Raw genomic sequence first — 16,524 nt, forward strand, 5'->3', positions numbered from 1 at the left:
TCTTCCATGCCAGGCCCAGGGCTGAGTGCTAGGAGGAAAATGGGTGAGACACAAGCCTCAGCCTCCCAGAGTCTATAATCCTGTAAGACAGAGAAGCATGTCCATCAATAACCAACCAGCCTTCCAGACATTTGGAGACCAGGTGGCAGGTGGGAAAGGCCTGAGAGAAAACTGTCATTTGCTATAAGGGTTCCTAGAATTTTAAATCCCCTCCCACTGCCACAAAGGAAACAGCTTCTCCTTTGATGGAAGATCTTACTGCAGTTACTTCCTATGATAACAGGCAGGGTCCAGCTGAAAAGGAGTGTGATATCGATGAACACTTTTCAACTTTATCATCTTTGCCTTTTAAGTAAAAGGCAAGCACAGACAGTGTGGAATGAGGACTTCAGAATACAGATAACAAATCCTGCCCCGGAGGATCCTGCAATCTAGTTAAAGAAAACTAAATTACATGCTAAATTAAATACCTAAGAGGCATGGGAAATGTAGGAGCCTTCTTGTTGCATTTCCTTTAGAGTCCAGTATCTCCCTGAACTTACTAGGATACTGGTTTTAACATTTATACCTTGTGTGGTTGGCATTGCAAGGGAGAGAAGGAACAGGGAAAGGGGTAAGAAAAACGATAGTCAAAAATACTAGCTTTAATTAAACACTAGTTTGAATCTGGGCTCTGCCACTAATTTCCTTGGGCAAGTTACCTACTATTTCTGGACTCAGTTTCCTCATTTGGACCTTGCCAGAGGGTCGTTAGACACAACCAAGATAATATATATGGTTTGCCGATAGTGAACACTCAAAGGTTATTTTTTGAAGGAAGAAATGAAGTCAGGAAGGCAGGCAGAGAAGACATAAAACAGAAGGAGGAGCACTGGCTTTTCCTCTACTCTTTTATTTTCCTTGATTATTTTTAAGGCTTTCCTCTGAAACTTCTCTGATTTATTTACCTTCCTCTTCTTTTAACAAGACACCAACTAGTGCTGAGGACTGATTGCTCATGGTTTCTGGGGGCAGTTCCAGAGGATTATAAGTGATTAATGAGGAAAAAAAAAACCTCAAAACAAGAAACATGATGAAATATGTTTGGTGAAATGCTGCAGAAAAATTAAACAATTTTATTTGCTATAAGAATTTTTAGGTCCTCTTTCCATTGTCTTTTTGTGCCACCATAATGGTGCACATGAATATCCTGGCTGATGCTCTCTGAGTATCAACAACACTGAAAAGAGAGACAAACACCAGGTTCTTATTAGGCTGTGCTCCAAAGTCATTGTCTAGTTTCTAACTGTGTTGAAGCATGGATACATTGGTGAATTTGACATTATTGATGTCAACGGAGCTAGAAAAATTGCTGTGAACCTCACAGGCAGGTTGAACAAGTATGAAGTAATCATCCCCAGACTTGATGTGGAACATAAAGATCTAGAAAAATGGCAGAAAAACCTGCTCCTGTCCTGTCAGTTTGGTTTCATTATACTGACAACCTCAGCAGGCACCGCGGACTATGAAGAAGCAAGGCAAGAACACACAGCAGGGAAAATCCTGGAATTCTTTTTCTAGGAATGTAATACATATGTGCAAATAAAATGCCTCAATGGACAAAAAGAAAATTTTGACCATATATTTCTAAGGTGCATCTTAACTCTTCCAGCTGATAATATAGACAGCATCTCCCGAGTTAACTTGACAGAAACTAGTGTTTCCTACTTGATCACCTGAGGCTAGGGTGCCATGGCACACCCTCTTGAGGAATACTAATATACAGCAAGATAGCATACCAGTTGGCACCAAACTGTCTGCCTGAGGGACTAAGTCCTCAGAAGAAGCTGCTGGGAAAATAAGCTGGTAGAAGAATCCCATGTCCCCCATCAACTAAGCTGCGCTAAGCATTCGAAACCCTCTGGTCCTCTATTTTCTCATTTGTAAAATAAGAGGTTGAAGATACATAATATAAGTATCCTTCTAGTTCTAATAGTTTAACATACCCACGTGGGCATGAACTACATAATTCAGGATTCAAAAAATGTACGCATTACCTTGTTCCTTCTTAGCTAACCAGCAATTCACTCCAATGAAGTCTTCATGGTGTTAACTGGGCACCCACCACAAGCTGTGCTCTGTGATAGATGCTTCACATTCTTTTAAGTTCTTTAAATTGATAATTAATGCAAGGACTCTCCTCACAAACAAAACAGAAATGGAAAGCAATCACTTTGGACTGGCAGTGAAAGCTTGCCAGCGTCTAGCCATTTTATGATCTTTCTCTCTCAGTAATCCTATGCCAACCTTAGGCTCTCACTCCTTCCATTCTTCCATGTGGAAGCTCTCCTCCTGTTCAGTTATGCTATTCATCTTCTCATTATGCCCCATGTATGTACTTTCCTCCTTCCTTCATATCATTATCCCGCCTGCAATACCCTCCTCCTCCTCTGTCAACATAAGTTCTGTCCTTCCTTCAGAACACCAGTCAGATCACAAGAAATCCTCCCTGACTCCACAGGAGGGGTTCTCTCCCCTCCCTCTCTTTCTCTCTCAACTCAACAGACTCTAATGTGTACATTTTCCTACGATGACAGAAAATTCCCTTTACACGAATATTAATTTATCTTCCAATGAAACCCTAAGGATTAGAATTTAGGTCTACCAGCTACCCCCTTTCTCCTCTCAAGTTCTAAACAAGGAAGTGCATTCCATAACCATCAATAGGTAAGTGGGGAGAAAGTGCCCCTTCATTCAGTTCATTCACTCCCAATCCTCTCCTTGATTCCTTAGATATGCCACTCTCTCAGTGAGGTCTTCTTAGACTGCTTACCTAAAATTTTAACACCCTCCCTGCAATATTTCATCCTTCCTTACTTTATCTTCATTTCTTTAACATTTATTTCTCTCTAACATGCTATATAATTTACTCTTTGCCAATGTTTGCTGTCTCTCCAGCTAGAATACATACTACATCAGATCAGAGATTTTTGTCTTTTTTGTTTGTTATTAAATCTTATTGTTAGAGTACAAGATAAGGGCTGGATGGATAGTATTGCTTAATAAAATTTTTGAGTGAATAAATTAATACAGAGAATGTCATTTAACCTAAGGGCTTAATATGGCCTCTTACTCTCTGTTCTTTTATTTCTCACATCTTTCTACTAAGATGAGGTCTTTCCACTAACTGAGAGGAAATTCCACTAACTGAGAGGAAATTCCAGTTTGAAACATATCCACCAGTACCAGAGAAAAGAGAATAAGAAAGACAGCATGAACATATTATTTCAAGGACCTAGACCTAAGCTAGCCTAGACTTCCTAACTCAAGGTAGGAACAGTACCCCAGGCCAGGTTGGCATGTGATAGAAAAGAGAAAGAATGACAAGACCTGATTTTCTTATAAGGAGAAAGGGCGATATGGATCCAGAAATGTAAAAAGAAACCAGACAGTATTCAGGCAGAAGCACAGGTCTTTGACAGTGACTCTGTCCTCCATTAAAACAGGGCATGTGACCAATAAAATTAGCCATCAATCATGTGTGAACAGATGGACCTCCAACATCTTTTCCCAAGCCCAGTGGGGAGAGGAACCTAGGAAGAAATTTAATTTCCTTTGAGGGAAAGATAGAAATGAGAGGGGCCGGGGGAGAAAAATATTCCAATGCAAATTTCTTTAAGAAATGGCAATATTAGTTTTATATTCTCCAAAAGCCAAGTGTATAACAGTGGTTCAACAAATGTTAGCTGATTGGTTGGCTGGTGTTGATTTTATAGGCATTTTTAGAAATTCTGGGACTCAAATAGAGGCCAGCATAAAATCCATCTGTTTCACTGGACTTCACGATCTAGTGCTGATTTTCCTGTTGGCTTCATGTTGACCCTACTATCACTTTCCTAACCATGCTGGAAACCGTTCTATATAAGAAGTTGTTTCAGAGTGCTAGTAGATAGAAGTTAGTCCACTATCCCATGCAAAGTTTCCATGAGGTTCAAATGGACCCACATTACATTGTGACTTGTTATTTGTATGATCTTGAGCAAGTTATTTAACCTCTGCAGATCTTGGTTTCCTCACCTATAAAATTGGAATAATACTTACCCAATGGGAAGTCATATGGATTAAATAATAAAATTTAGGATTTTACTTAGTCATTCATTTAACATTTATTGAACATTTACCATTTTCCAGACTGCATTAAGCACTAAGGATACAGAGAAAAAAGACTGAGTTTCTACTCTTCAGGAACTCAAGAGTCAGGAGAAAACAAGCAAGTACAACAGAGTGTGATGGAGTATGGACGAAGGTATGTATGTATCAGTTGGTTTAGGAACATGCATACTCAGTTTCTAATCTAGCCTGCAGGGAGGTCAAGAGAAGTCCATCAAAGGAGGCGGCATCTGAACTAAACCTTGAAGGGTCATTAAGAGTAGCCAAGTGGAAAAGCTCTGACGTATGAAGAGAACAAGTTGACCCTTCTAGACAAAGGGAAAAGCATATATAAATACAGGGAGGTAAGGATATGGTAGAAGAGAACTGTAATCGATTTCTTATAAATAGAACTTTGGGCTTAAGTTGTGGAATGATAGAAAATGAAAATGAAGAGGCAGGCAGGAGTCTGCAGCCAGAAAATTAAAATCAAAGCTTCTTGGCATGGTTTTTGAATTTTTATCTTGATTTCACTGCAGAGCTGTTGCAGAATTTTAGTCAGGGAACTGACATGAATAATTTTGTGTTTTAGGATGATCGCACTGACACTGTGTGAAGGATAGATTAGAATAGGGCTTGATCATAGTCAGGGAAAGAAGGCAATTGCAGCAATTCATGTAATAAATGACAAAAGCCATAAGAGAGGAAACAAATAGAAGCAGGTACATATAGGAGACAGATAGATGAGAAAGAGGAATCACCTAGAATGACTCCTAGGTTTCTACCTTGGATAATTGGGTAGATGGTGGTGCCAAGGTTAATACAAGAAGAAAAGAATATTGGAAAGAGAGGGGAGAAGATGTGAGTTTAATTTTGAGTTCGGTGAGCTTGGGGGTCTCTTTGGGACATAAAAGAGTAGTTTTTAAGAAGGTGGTTGGGCACATAAGTCCAGGGCTCAGGAAAAAAATCTGGGTACATAGATTTGGAAATCATCACTTTCAGGCATGGGTTGTCCATAAAGTCTATGTAGATAGGTCTATGAGAAGATGAGAAGATTAAGAATGGAACCCTGGAGTTCACCAATAAATATGGGAAGCCAGAGTGAGAATGAGGATGAAAGGAATGAGAAACAAACAAAACAGAGGGAAGTTGACAGAATAGGGGTCACTTATGTCAACTATTAAAGAGAGATCAGAAAAGTAGTAAGTCAATTTCTTGGATTGAGAGCTAGGATGTCAGTGACAGTAGGAAGGGCAATTATAATGGAAGCACACCTGACATTAACTTACTAGGCAACTTCCATTCTGCTTATCAGGTACATACAACGTGACTTTAATCATTTGAAATAAGTCTGTCTCTAAAACTTTTTAAATTAAAAATGTTTTAAATTATTATATGTGGTAAAAACAATTAACATGAGCTCAAGCCTTTCAACACATTTTTAAGTGCCCAGTATAGTATTGTTAATTTTAGGTTAAATGATGTACAGCAGACTTTGCCGCTTATTCATCTGCACAACAGAAACATTTTGCCCATTGATTAGCAACTGCTCATTTCCCACTACCCCCTAGCTCCTGGCAACCACCATTCCACTTTTTGAATCTATGAATGTGACTATTTTAGGTATCTCATGCAAGTGTAATCATGCAATGTTTGTCCTTATGTGACTGGCTTTTTCACTTAGCATATGTCTTCCAGGTTCACCCATATGGTCGAATAATGCAGAATGTCCTTCTTTCTTAAGGTTAAATAATAATCTATTGTCTCACGTAAGTAGGTCTTCATCCACTTACAGTGGCAAGTGTGTCTATAACCATAAATTCATTAAATTAATTAGTCATCTTCTCACTTTTCTGAAACATGGGCCTACAGTTCCTTTACTCTAGAATTTCTTCTTGGGCCAGAGACAGTGCAGCATTCCTCTGCTTTTGGGTCAAAAAGGGAAAGTACTAGAAACACAAGTATGGCTCTTGCATTTTTTGAGAGTCATGGGGAAGTACAGGATGGAGATAGCAGAGTTGTGCAGCCATTTTGGGGGGTGATTTTTGACTAAACCAGATACTGAAGAGCCCTCACTACTACGGGGCTCAATGGGAACCCTCAGATAAAAAGTACAATAGAAGAGGTAAGTGTTATTCCTTGAATGAGTATGATGAGAAATGCAATAAGAAGCTCATTGCAGGGCTAGATAGAAAGTGACAAGAGAAAGAAAACCTTCCCTGGTGTAGAAAAATATTTGGAATGTGTGAACGCTGAGGAGTCAGAAACTGAGGAATAAAAGACCTAAGTGATGGTTAACTAATCCCATGGACTTGTTTGTATCTAAAAAACCAGAGTGAGACTCTTGACATAAAGCACATCTTTTAAGAAATCTGTTGCTGACTCATAGACACAGAGAACAGACTAGTTGTTGCCAGAGGGGAGGGGGGCTTGGGAACTGGGTGAACAAGGTGATGGGATTGGGAAGTACAGACGTGTGGTTACGGGGATGTAAAGTACAGCACAGGGAACATACTCAATAATACTGTAATAACTATACGGTGCCAGGTGGGTACTGAAAACATCAGGGGAACACCTCATGGAGTTTATGATTACTAACCAGTATTCTCTGCACCTGAAACTAATACAAAATAACATTGACTATAGAATGTAATCAAAAAATAAAATTAAATAAAAAATATGTTGCTGATGCTTTACATCTGATGGTCTCTGCTTAAACTTTCAGATAATAGCCTTGCAAGGTAATGCTAATTCGAGGATGTACAGGGCATTCTTAGCACTGGCTCCCCAAACTGCCTGGTGCCAATGAGTCAACCGGTTCTGTTTCTGACAGTTTATTTTCGTTTTTGCCAAGTGCCTGTATACAAATGCTGACTCTGTTCTCTTTTGTAGCTGAAAATGCTAAGAGCTCTGGAGCCCAGTTCTGGCCATGCTGCTGGTGTGTGTTGCACTTCTGGGCTGGGACTATCCAGATAAATAAGGTCCTGACATTTCTGTCCACCTACTACAACGGCAATTAAAGTGAAGTAAAGCTAGAGTTGCCTCCAGTTTTTCAAAGCCCAGTCAGAGGCTTAAGAACAATTAGGTTGAAGATGATGTTCTGCCCCATGTTCTGGCTACTTTCCTGAAAGTTTACAAACTAGAGAAAAAGAGGCTCCCAGAGAGGGTACGAAAAATAAGAAACAATATTTCCACTGAATTATGGAATTGAAATTGTCAGGCTTCCACAGCAACCACCACCATCACCACCCCTCTCCGCCCCCAGTAAAAGAAATAAATTAGTAATTACTTAAATTAGGTCAGTTGTTTTACTTGTTTAGTTTAATGCACTTTTGAGACATCTGGAGATGCTAGAAATTAGTGGGGAGTTATAGCTGCATTATCATTTTGAAGGAATCACCATTCAAACAAGAAAAACCGCCAGGCACAAGATATCCAAGGTATTCAAATGCCACATAATACTCATATCTCTTTCTAGGTACCAGTAAACCTGCAGGCCAAACGCCACGGCTTCACTTGGGTTTGTTCTAACCCACCTCGGCTCAGGAGAGAACCACAAAACCCAGCCTGTGATGACTATACTCAACTCCTGAGGCAAAAGCAGAATGCTGGACAGATTTGACAAACACTGAGCATGAGGCTTGAATTTCAGAGCAGCAAAAATTGATGGGAAAGGGAAGCAGGCATCAGGCGAACTCGGGAGCTAGTGCGCATGAACCCACTCTGCACCCCCAACAGAACGTGCATGGGACCAGACCTTTTCCTACGCTGCATTCAGTGGCATGCCGTGGTCAGTAGAGTCTCTGGAATCTGACTGCACAGTCTAAATCCTGACTCCTTCACCTTCCAGCTGTGTGACCTTCAGAAAACCACTAAACTCCTCTGGGCCTCATGACATTTTTTGTGGGGGGGGGTGTTTTTTCATCTTAAATACCAACATCATAAAGACATTATGAAGATTAATATAAGTTAATACAAGTAATCTGCTTAGAACAGTGCCTGACTTACAAACACTGACCTATTATAAAAGTGGTAGGTAGCTATTACTAACACTTTATTATCTCTCAGCCAGGGTTCCTATTGCTTCAGAGAATCTTCTATAGAAGAAGAATTGGTACTAACTAGGATTTTGACTCCCTATATCTTCTGAGGCCTTTCCTTTCATTTCCCCTGTTTTCTGTCCTAGGTAGAGTCTTCACTGTTCCTCATCCATTTTGAGAAATTTCCCCAATTATGTAGTTTCTCTTGGAGCCTCTTTCTTTTTCCTAATTTTTCTCTCTCCTCATCTATCTGTCAATTTTCCCTCACACCCCTTTCTTGGAGAACAAAAGTCAGCACACTGTAGGCATTAATTAAAAATTGGCTGAACAAATGATAAACCAGAACATGAACATACAATTTACAATAATGACTTCAAATTACAAAGAAGGGGGGAAAAAAAGCCCTATAAATCATTTGTAATTTTTGAAGAAAGGAATCACACAGAGTGGTCATTTGCAAACCAAGATCCAGAAACACAGAATAAAACAATAATAATGAGGCTGCTTTGCAGTGGGCACTTTTGGTGGTCTGTGTGTGTGCACCTGTGACTCAGTGTCTGACTCCAATCACCAGCCTCTTTCATGAAAGGGACACAAGTGATCCACCTGCATAAGGTGAAGACAAAGGTTTTTCTCTGATTGCTCAGTAACAAGGTTCCAAAGAAGGCTGCTCTGGATCATTAGTACTGTAAATTACTAAAACAGCAACAGAAGCGTGACAGTGGAAAAATTCAACCTTCCTTCCTAGCCCCCTTCCTGGAGGGTAGCTGTTAACAAAGCCTATGGAGCCAAATGACTGAGCTGCACCATCTATGACATGAAGTTCTAAAAGTAAGCAATTCTTATATCTAATTAATGGATAAATAGTTGTCATTAAAAATATGCCATAGTCAGAACAGTGTGGAAAATCCAAAAGTGTACTTGAAACCACAGATTGTCTGAACTAGAAGAGATCTTAGGGATTTAATGTAACTATCTCATTTTATATATATATGGAAACTGATGCCCAGGGGTATTAAGTGACTTGCCCAAGGTCACTCCGTAGATTGATGGCAGAGCCAAGACTTGATAAGCCAAGTGGAATGGACTCCCTATTTCTCCAATACTAGCACCAAATTGAATATGGACATCTTGCTTGAGTCATGCAGCAGCAAGGAGAGGCAGGATAGAGAAAGAAAGCAGGGAAAGGGATTGAGTACATCCCTGCCAGCAGACTGGTTACACAGATTCAGTGAAAATTGAGTCCAGGATTGAAAAAGCAACCCAGAGAGGAGATAGAGCAACAAGGCGCAGACACATCATTTGCTGCCTAGAGCGACTGGTTATTAAATGGTGTTCTGGGGAATTGGGGATGTTCCAAGCATTATCTCTAAAGGGCCAAATGGCCTTTTCATGTTCTAAAAACTGCTTGCACTCTCCTTTGTGAAGAAGAGCCCAGGTGCTCATCTATTATTGAGCATGTTTAAAAAGACATTTAGGAAAGAGCACCAAGAGGCAGATTTGCAACTACAACGTCAGTCCCAAGAGAGCTGCACTGGCTTAGGAAAGGAGCAGAGTTCATGTTCAGTGATATGGGGAGAACCAACAGAGGCAGGTGTCCTGGCATTCTCCAGAATGCCTGTTGGTGTTTGTTCCCCGCTCCAGTAGTTCACCAGGAAGTGATCGATACAGAGAGAAAACGCCAACAAAGACAGATCTTCCTCTTCCTACTGCCAACACACTCAGACCAATGAACCATGGCCAAGATTTTGCACCTTGTGCATGGGGATAGGGGTCGGGTGTCAAATTTTATAACATATATACACACATACACAGTTTCTAAATAATAGATAGCACTAAAAATTATGTGGTAAATAAATAATAAGAAATGGATAAATATTTAACAATATACTTTATATCATATTTATATTTTTAGATTTTAATTTCTTATACTTAAAATATACCATTCACAACACTGTTAAAGGAAAATATAGATTATAAAATAATATGTATAATACATCTCAATTTTATAAAATATGTCTTTATATTTATAAAGCACACTTATAATAGATGAGAGCATAATAGAAAAAATATGGGAATGATAGAGACCAAATGTAAACAGAAATTATCTCTGGGTGGTAGAATTTGAGGTGAATTTTATTTTCTTCTTTATGTCATTCTCTATTTTATTACCTTTTTCTTAATGACAAATGACTATACTTTTGTAATCAGACAGAAATGAAAATTATTATTACATAAAAAAGAGGTTTTATTACTCAAGATGGAACAGGAGTCCTCTAGTTCTGAAAAAGAGAGCCTGTAACTTTATGTGTGATACATTTAAAATCACAATTTAAGGCATTTCATCCTCTAAGATGTTATACTTAAGTATAGTATTTTAAGTATCCAATAATCCATGGAGGATAAAAATATAAGTGCAGATCTTTGGGGGTCATCTCGGTGGCTGCCTACCATAATCATATTCTTCCCTGTATAACATCTGTGTAACAAGAGGGTACATTTCTTGAGACAAGGGTGTCTCGTGTACCTTTATTTCCTCTTAGCAGCTAGCACAGGATTCTTCATTCAGAAGCCCATCAGTATGTGTTTCTTGCACTGGACTAAAGCTGTCTGATAAAAGATGTGATAATTCTAGATACAGGAAACAAAAGCAATGCCTTCTGGTGGATTTTGAGATGATGCTTTCACGTGGACAGCAGAAATGCCAATAGGTTTATCTGAGCTCTGCAGAGTAGAAGAAAACGCGATGTACTCAAAGTACTTCTTTGCAAATAGGAAGTTCCATTCTGAGATGGAGTGTTTCCAACTTCTGGAGTTGGGTGGGGTGGGGAGTTGGGCATCTAAAATGCCATTTCTCCAGAACAGAAAGAGACCCGAGCACTCCCCTTACATCCTTACCAGCACTTGCACAAAGATAAAGACACACATGCCCTTACTTTCATTATTAACTCCCTTTCCTTCTATCCTGAATGCTGAAAATTTCATCTGAGTGTGGCTCTTCTCCTACCTGGACAACTTCAACCTTCTCTCTTCTTGACTGTATTTTCCCCTTCTTTCTCTTTCCTCTAATTTAATCAGAATAGTGCAATTGAAATCATCTTGCTCTTTCTCTCCACTCAGACTCCGTCACTCTTTAATTGCTATCAGCAGTCAGTTTTCTGCTCTTAAGATGTGACATTTGTCCTGCCCTCAATTCTAATTTCAGTTTTTCCCATTCCACATCTTTTTCCTTTCATTTGCCTATCCCCTTCCCTTCATTTTCCTGGTCTTCTGGCTGAGTTTTGTTTTTGTCTGCTGAAGCCTTCCTTTCTTTGCCAGGTAATTGCCCTTGAATCACTCAAATTCCTCTTGAAAGGTCATGCCTATGAAGCCTTTCCAGGATATTCCCCCACTACAGAATAATTTGTTACTTAGCCGAGAAAAAAAGAGAAATTCATACCCTCTCTATGCCCAAGACCTTTTAGCGCATTACAAGTTTACATTTCTGTGTTTCACTGTCTGACGAATAGAAAGACCTTTTGACAGGTAGTGCCTTTTGTCTTCTACCATTCTGAGGTGAATTGGGGGTTTCAGTATAACATAGAACTGATTTCCCTGTGTCCTGATGCATTAAGACAGCACATAGAATTCTCATTTGTTCCCTGGAGGCTCCATGGTGAATGATAGCAAGCAATCCAAAGGCTGTGTCTGCTCCATAAATACCTGAATGTACTCATTTCCAAGGTATACATTTTAGATTTTAAGCAGGGACTGAATCTTTCTGAATTCATCGCTATTCTGGGAGTTGCAAACTACAATGTCTATAGAAACCAGGTAGATAATTAATAAAAAGGATGGGACACTGGGGAGCTGTGTTGAACTGGAGAGCACGTACTCCATCCAGAGAAGGTGATGCCCTTCCCCCCAAGCCCCAGCGGAAGGTAAGCCCAGTGTTGTTGCCACTCTCCTGATTTTCAGGAAATCCAGAAGTGTGCAGTTCTAATGCAATCTCTAAATTTTGCAGCGCTAAAAAAGAATTTAATCTTCAATATGTCTCTCTTAGGCCACATAGAACATGTGTGTGATCCAAAAGCAGTTTGAGGACTGCTAGTTTGTGACCTTTCCTAATCGTCTTGACCAGGTCTTCACATTTTGACTCCAGGATCAAGTGGAGACAATTCGGGAAATGAAATAATTGCCACAATTTTTACAAAAGAATGTCACGGTCACTTAAAATAGCAGGTAACTTACAATATGCAGTTCTTACTAAATGACGAAAGTTAATGCTTCTTGATTTGGGGGGGGGGTTAAGTGTAAACATTGGAATGTTAATAGCCTGATGTGTCAAATTAGAAAAAGTCACATTCCTATGTTCTAAAAACTAGCAGAAATGGGAAACGGGGAAGATAAAATATACACACATTTCTCCTGTGGCTCAGGAGTGGGTCTGTAGTCTCTAGATAAAATTTGTGTAAACAGCATCTATATAAAGTTTAAGCAGATAACTTGTGGGAATTATTTTATTTTATTTATTTTTTACTATAAATAAGTTACCAGTTAAAATTCTAACAGCAGCCATTGGGCAAACTCCTTAGAAATTTAACCGGCAACTTACTCCAAATAATAGAGCCATTTCCAAAAGCTCCAGTGGGGGCCGGCATGCCACGGCAGGGAGCCACTGTAGCCTGTCTCACCACCTCAGCAGCACTTGGCGTCCCCTGAAAAGACCGTGTTTATTTATTTGTTGATATGTTTGTTGTGCAACTCTCCTCACCAAGGCATAAACTCCTTGAGGTTATTTGCTTAAACTTTATATAGATGCTGTCTACTTTACAGAAACTTTATATAGAGACTACAGACCCTCTTCTGAGCCACAGGACGGATGTGTGTATATTTTTATCTTCCTCTTTTCCCATTTCTGCTAGGACTTATTGGTCTTATTCAGTACTGTTTCTCCAACACCCAGAACAGTGTCTAGCACTTAGCAAGGGCTCAGGAGATATTTGCTGAACGAATAAACCCAGACAGTCAGCCTAATATCAAGGAGGCTCTACAGCAGTTGCCGAACACCACAGGTAGTTCAGAACCTGCTAGAGTGAGTGAGACAGGCTTTAACTCTTTCTTGCTGGGGTTGTGGCTCTGTCCTCCAGTTCATGGAGGAATAAAGATTCAGTTTTCTTTCAAAGTTAATGGCCAAAAAATAAAATGAGAACAGAGAACAATGACAGAGTGGTGGTCTTAAATATCCATTAAACAGACACTTCTCTTCTCCTCGTGAAAAGGAAATATCTGTGATAAACTATCCCTGCATTTTATAGGTCAAAACTCAGATTGCTGGCCCTCAACCTTAGAGCTTCTGGGGTGGGACCGGAGAATTGACTTTTCATATAAATTCCCCAGTGATGCTCATGCTGTTTGTCCAGGGTTCCCAGTTCAGGAATCATTGGTGAAAACTGTAAAACACTATTCGGGTCTCAATTGTTACTATAATTCACTCTCCATTTCACCAGTCCACCTTGACTGTGACATATTTTTTGACATAAACCACTTTCCTTTATGGGAGGATTTCCTTTAATGGTTGTGGGCCAATCTACCCACCACTCAATAAGGGAGCCATAAACGGGAGATTGGCAGTTCTTTATTTTCAACCACAAAGTTGCGGTTTATTACAATGAAACAAACCCAAGGAGATCAAATGGCACAAAGACACATTACGAGGTTTCATAAACTGTCATTATTGCTTAATTTGTGTTCGGTTGTTATGTAATGGTTACTGAGAACCCACAACTTGCTAAATCTAAGCTGACGTTTTGAATTCCCTGATTTCTGGGGGATGAGCCCAAGCACAGAATGCTGTGCTGTTGTGGACTTTGCCACTATTTTCTTATAAGACAATTTTTTAAAATCCCTGTGGAAAAAGTTGTTCAAAAATAAAGTAAGAAAGCCTGCTCATTGCTAATTTATCACCAAGTACATGAAGAATTCTATTTGCTGTCTCCCAGCTTCTTCCATTTAGTAACTGAGGCCAAAATCCAAGATTGTTCTGTTGTGTGGTCATTTCCCTCTATTTCCTTATTTCTGAACACAATTTCAACTGCATTATCATAGGTTCAAGTGAGCTCCCTGAACAAATGCATAACACTTGCTACATGCTAGATGTTGTGCTAAGAATTTTACATGAATTAAAACTTATTTGATACTTATAGCAACAGTCTGAGGTATGCACTATTATTCTCCTATTTTACAGATAAGGAAACTGAGGCACAAAAAGGAAGAGCCACATCTATTTACACTTCAGATAAATCACTGTGCCTCAATGAACAAGTTCAAGGTTAAAGGGAGAGCATAAGCCATGATATGTAGGCACAAAGTACAAGAGGTATTAGAGAAGGATTAGTTGCAATTATGCTGGCATGTCAGGATAAATGCAGAGAGATGAAGGGGAAAAAGAGGCATGGGTACGTTTGAACACCATGACTTGAAAGCCAGGGTTGGAAGCATTTCCCAAATTTCACTCATTCAAATACCACTGTAACAATTTTTGCCACATCTGTGTACCACCTACACTATTTTTAACTTAATATATAAAGTAACCTTCATTTTAAAAATGTATTTATTTAAAAAATCATATTATTGTAAATGTGAGAATAGTGTCACTAGGCAAAGACAGAAAATGACTATAAAAATAAATGGATGGTTAGTTAAATAAAAAATACTCATCCTTCTTAAATTAACTCACATACCACAATGAAACCCACAATCACACTTAGGGGAACATGGATGTAGCAATGAGAATCACAGATCAGTGTTCCTACTCGCTGAGTTTTGCTCTGACTTTCTATCATATATATAAAACGACACTTCATCCAGTCTTATGAGATTCCCAAAACTCCTCTTTAACTAGTTGAGTTCACAAAATATTTGGCTTGTTGTGTTTTATGAAAAACAAAGTTAAAATTTCACATCACTCTCCTACTAAGATTTAAGAACTATTTTGTAGGTCAGCTATTTTAAATTCCCCCTGGTGTTCCCACATTTTTTCTGCACCTCCAGCAGTTGTCTTGATCAATGGGGCTGTGTGGCCACAGTGCACCAACCATGGTGGCTGCACTTTAGAAGAGCTTTAAGGCAGATGATAACTGTTTCCTAGAGAACCCCCTCTATAAACTCAGGACCTAGATAGCTGTTTCTGTAGGTAGTTATGGCCTTGGTTATTGAAAGAAAGATATTCTCAACTGAAAAGAGAGGGTGTGTGTGTGCATATGTGTGTTTAATAAAAGATAGTGAGAAGGTATAGGGATGTAGGGATGCAGAAAAGCATCCTTATACCTTTGTTGTCTTTCTCGCATTTCTCCCTCCTTCCTTCCCTCTTTCATTTTTCATTTTTGTTAATCTCAGGAAAATGTTACACTGAAACAGCCAGTAACAGTATGGGCTAACTACTCTCCTTGCCCCATGCAGGACCATTTTCTCATACAGAGTTTAAAAACTCTTAAGTGATAGAGCCCACATGTCTTCATGGTGAGATGTCTTCTAATCTATAAACTTATTCCCACTGATATTGGGAATAAGTACTTTCATACTCTGTGTATTAAGGCACAAAGAATACTGGACTTAAATAGAGCTAGACATAAACAACTATGCCCAGCTCAGCCACTCCTCAACTGAGTAAATTTCAGTAAACAGTGAGTCCTCTCTGAGCCTCAGTTTACTTTTTAATACAAATATTGATCAAAGATAGGAACAAGGTGATATATGCTAAAATTCTTCATAAAGCATATTGCCAATAAGGTGTTATGTAAGTGTCAGATATGCTAATGGCCAAATTTTCCTAAAATCCCTTAATCCCAGGCTAGACTATTCTAGAAATTTACATGTTTCCCAACTCCTATCCGGAAAATAGCATTTTTCCCTGTTCTATGAAGGGAATGCTGAGGTGGCTTAAATGTCCACCAGAAGTGCTATCTGAGAGCTGGTATTCTGTTCTTTTGCCAGAAAGCTCCCTTCCCTGTGGGATCAATGAAGAAAAATGGCACATATTATTATAAGAATAGCCAAAGATGATGATCTTAGAAGATGCCCTACACCAAACCCTTGAAGTAGAAGAAAATGAAAAGGTATCTAGAGGAGTTTCGTGTGAACAGGGAATGCTGTGCACCTGGGAAATACAGCAGTGAAGAATGGTTTTCTTCCTCTTTGAGGTCTATCACTGTTCCGACCACGGCCTTCTACATGAGCCCTCTCCTCTTTATCTGCCTCTCCAGCATCACACTTTCCTTCTCACCATTCTCCTGGCACAGAGTCACTTCAAGTTTAACCATTCAGGATAGTTAGCTGATAGCTATGATCTGAAATGCCTATAGGACCAGCAGTGGGA

General features: G+C 39.3%; 1 protein-coding gene and 1 pseudogene across 1 annotated transcript in view; one reads left to right on the plus strand and one right to left on the minus strand.

Moving 5' to 3' along the window:
* LOC150011430 (glutamate receptor ionotropic, NMDA 2B) overlaps positions 1 to 16,524 on the minus strand; it is a 106,046-nt gene that overhangs the window by 78,877 nt on the left and 10,645 nt on the right. The gene's annotated exons all lie outside the window — the stretch shown is intronic.
* LOC150011431 (small ribosomal subunit protein uS8 pseudogene) lies at positions 1,172 to 1,560 on the plus strand (annotated as a pseudogene).

Source organism: Furipterus horrens, unplaced genomic scaffold, assembly GCF_987537825.1.
Source record: "Furipterus horrens unplaced genomic scaffold, mFurHor1.1.pri manual_scaffold_4, whole genome shotgun sequence".
In the NCBI taxonomy this organism is placed as follows: domain Eukaryota; kingdom Metazoa; phylum Chordata; class Mammalia; order Chiroptera; family Furipteridae; genus Furipterus; species Furipterus horrens.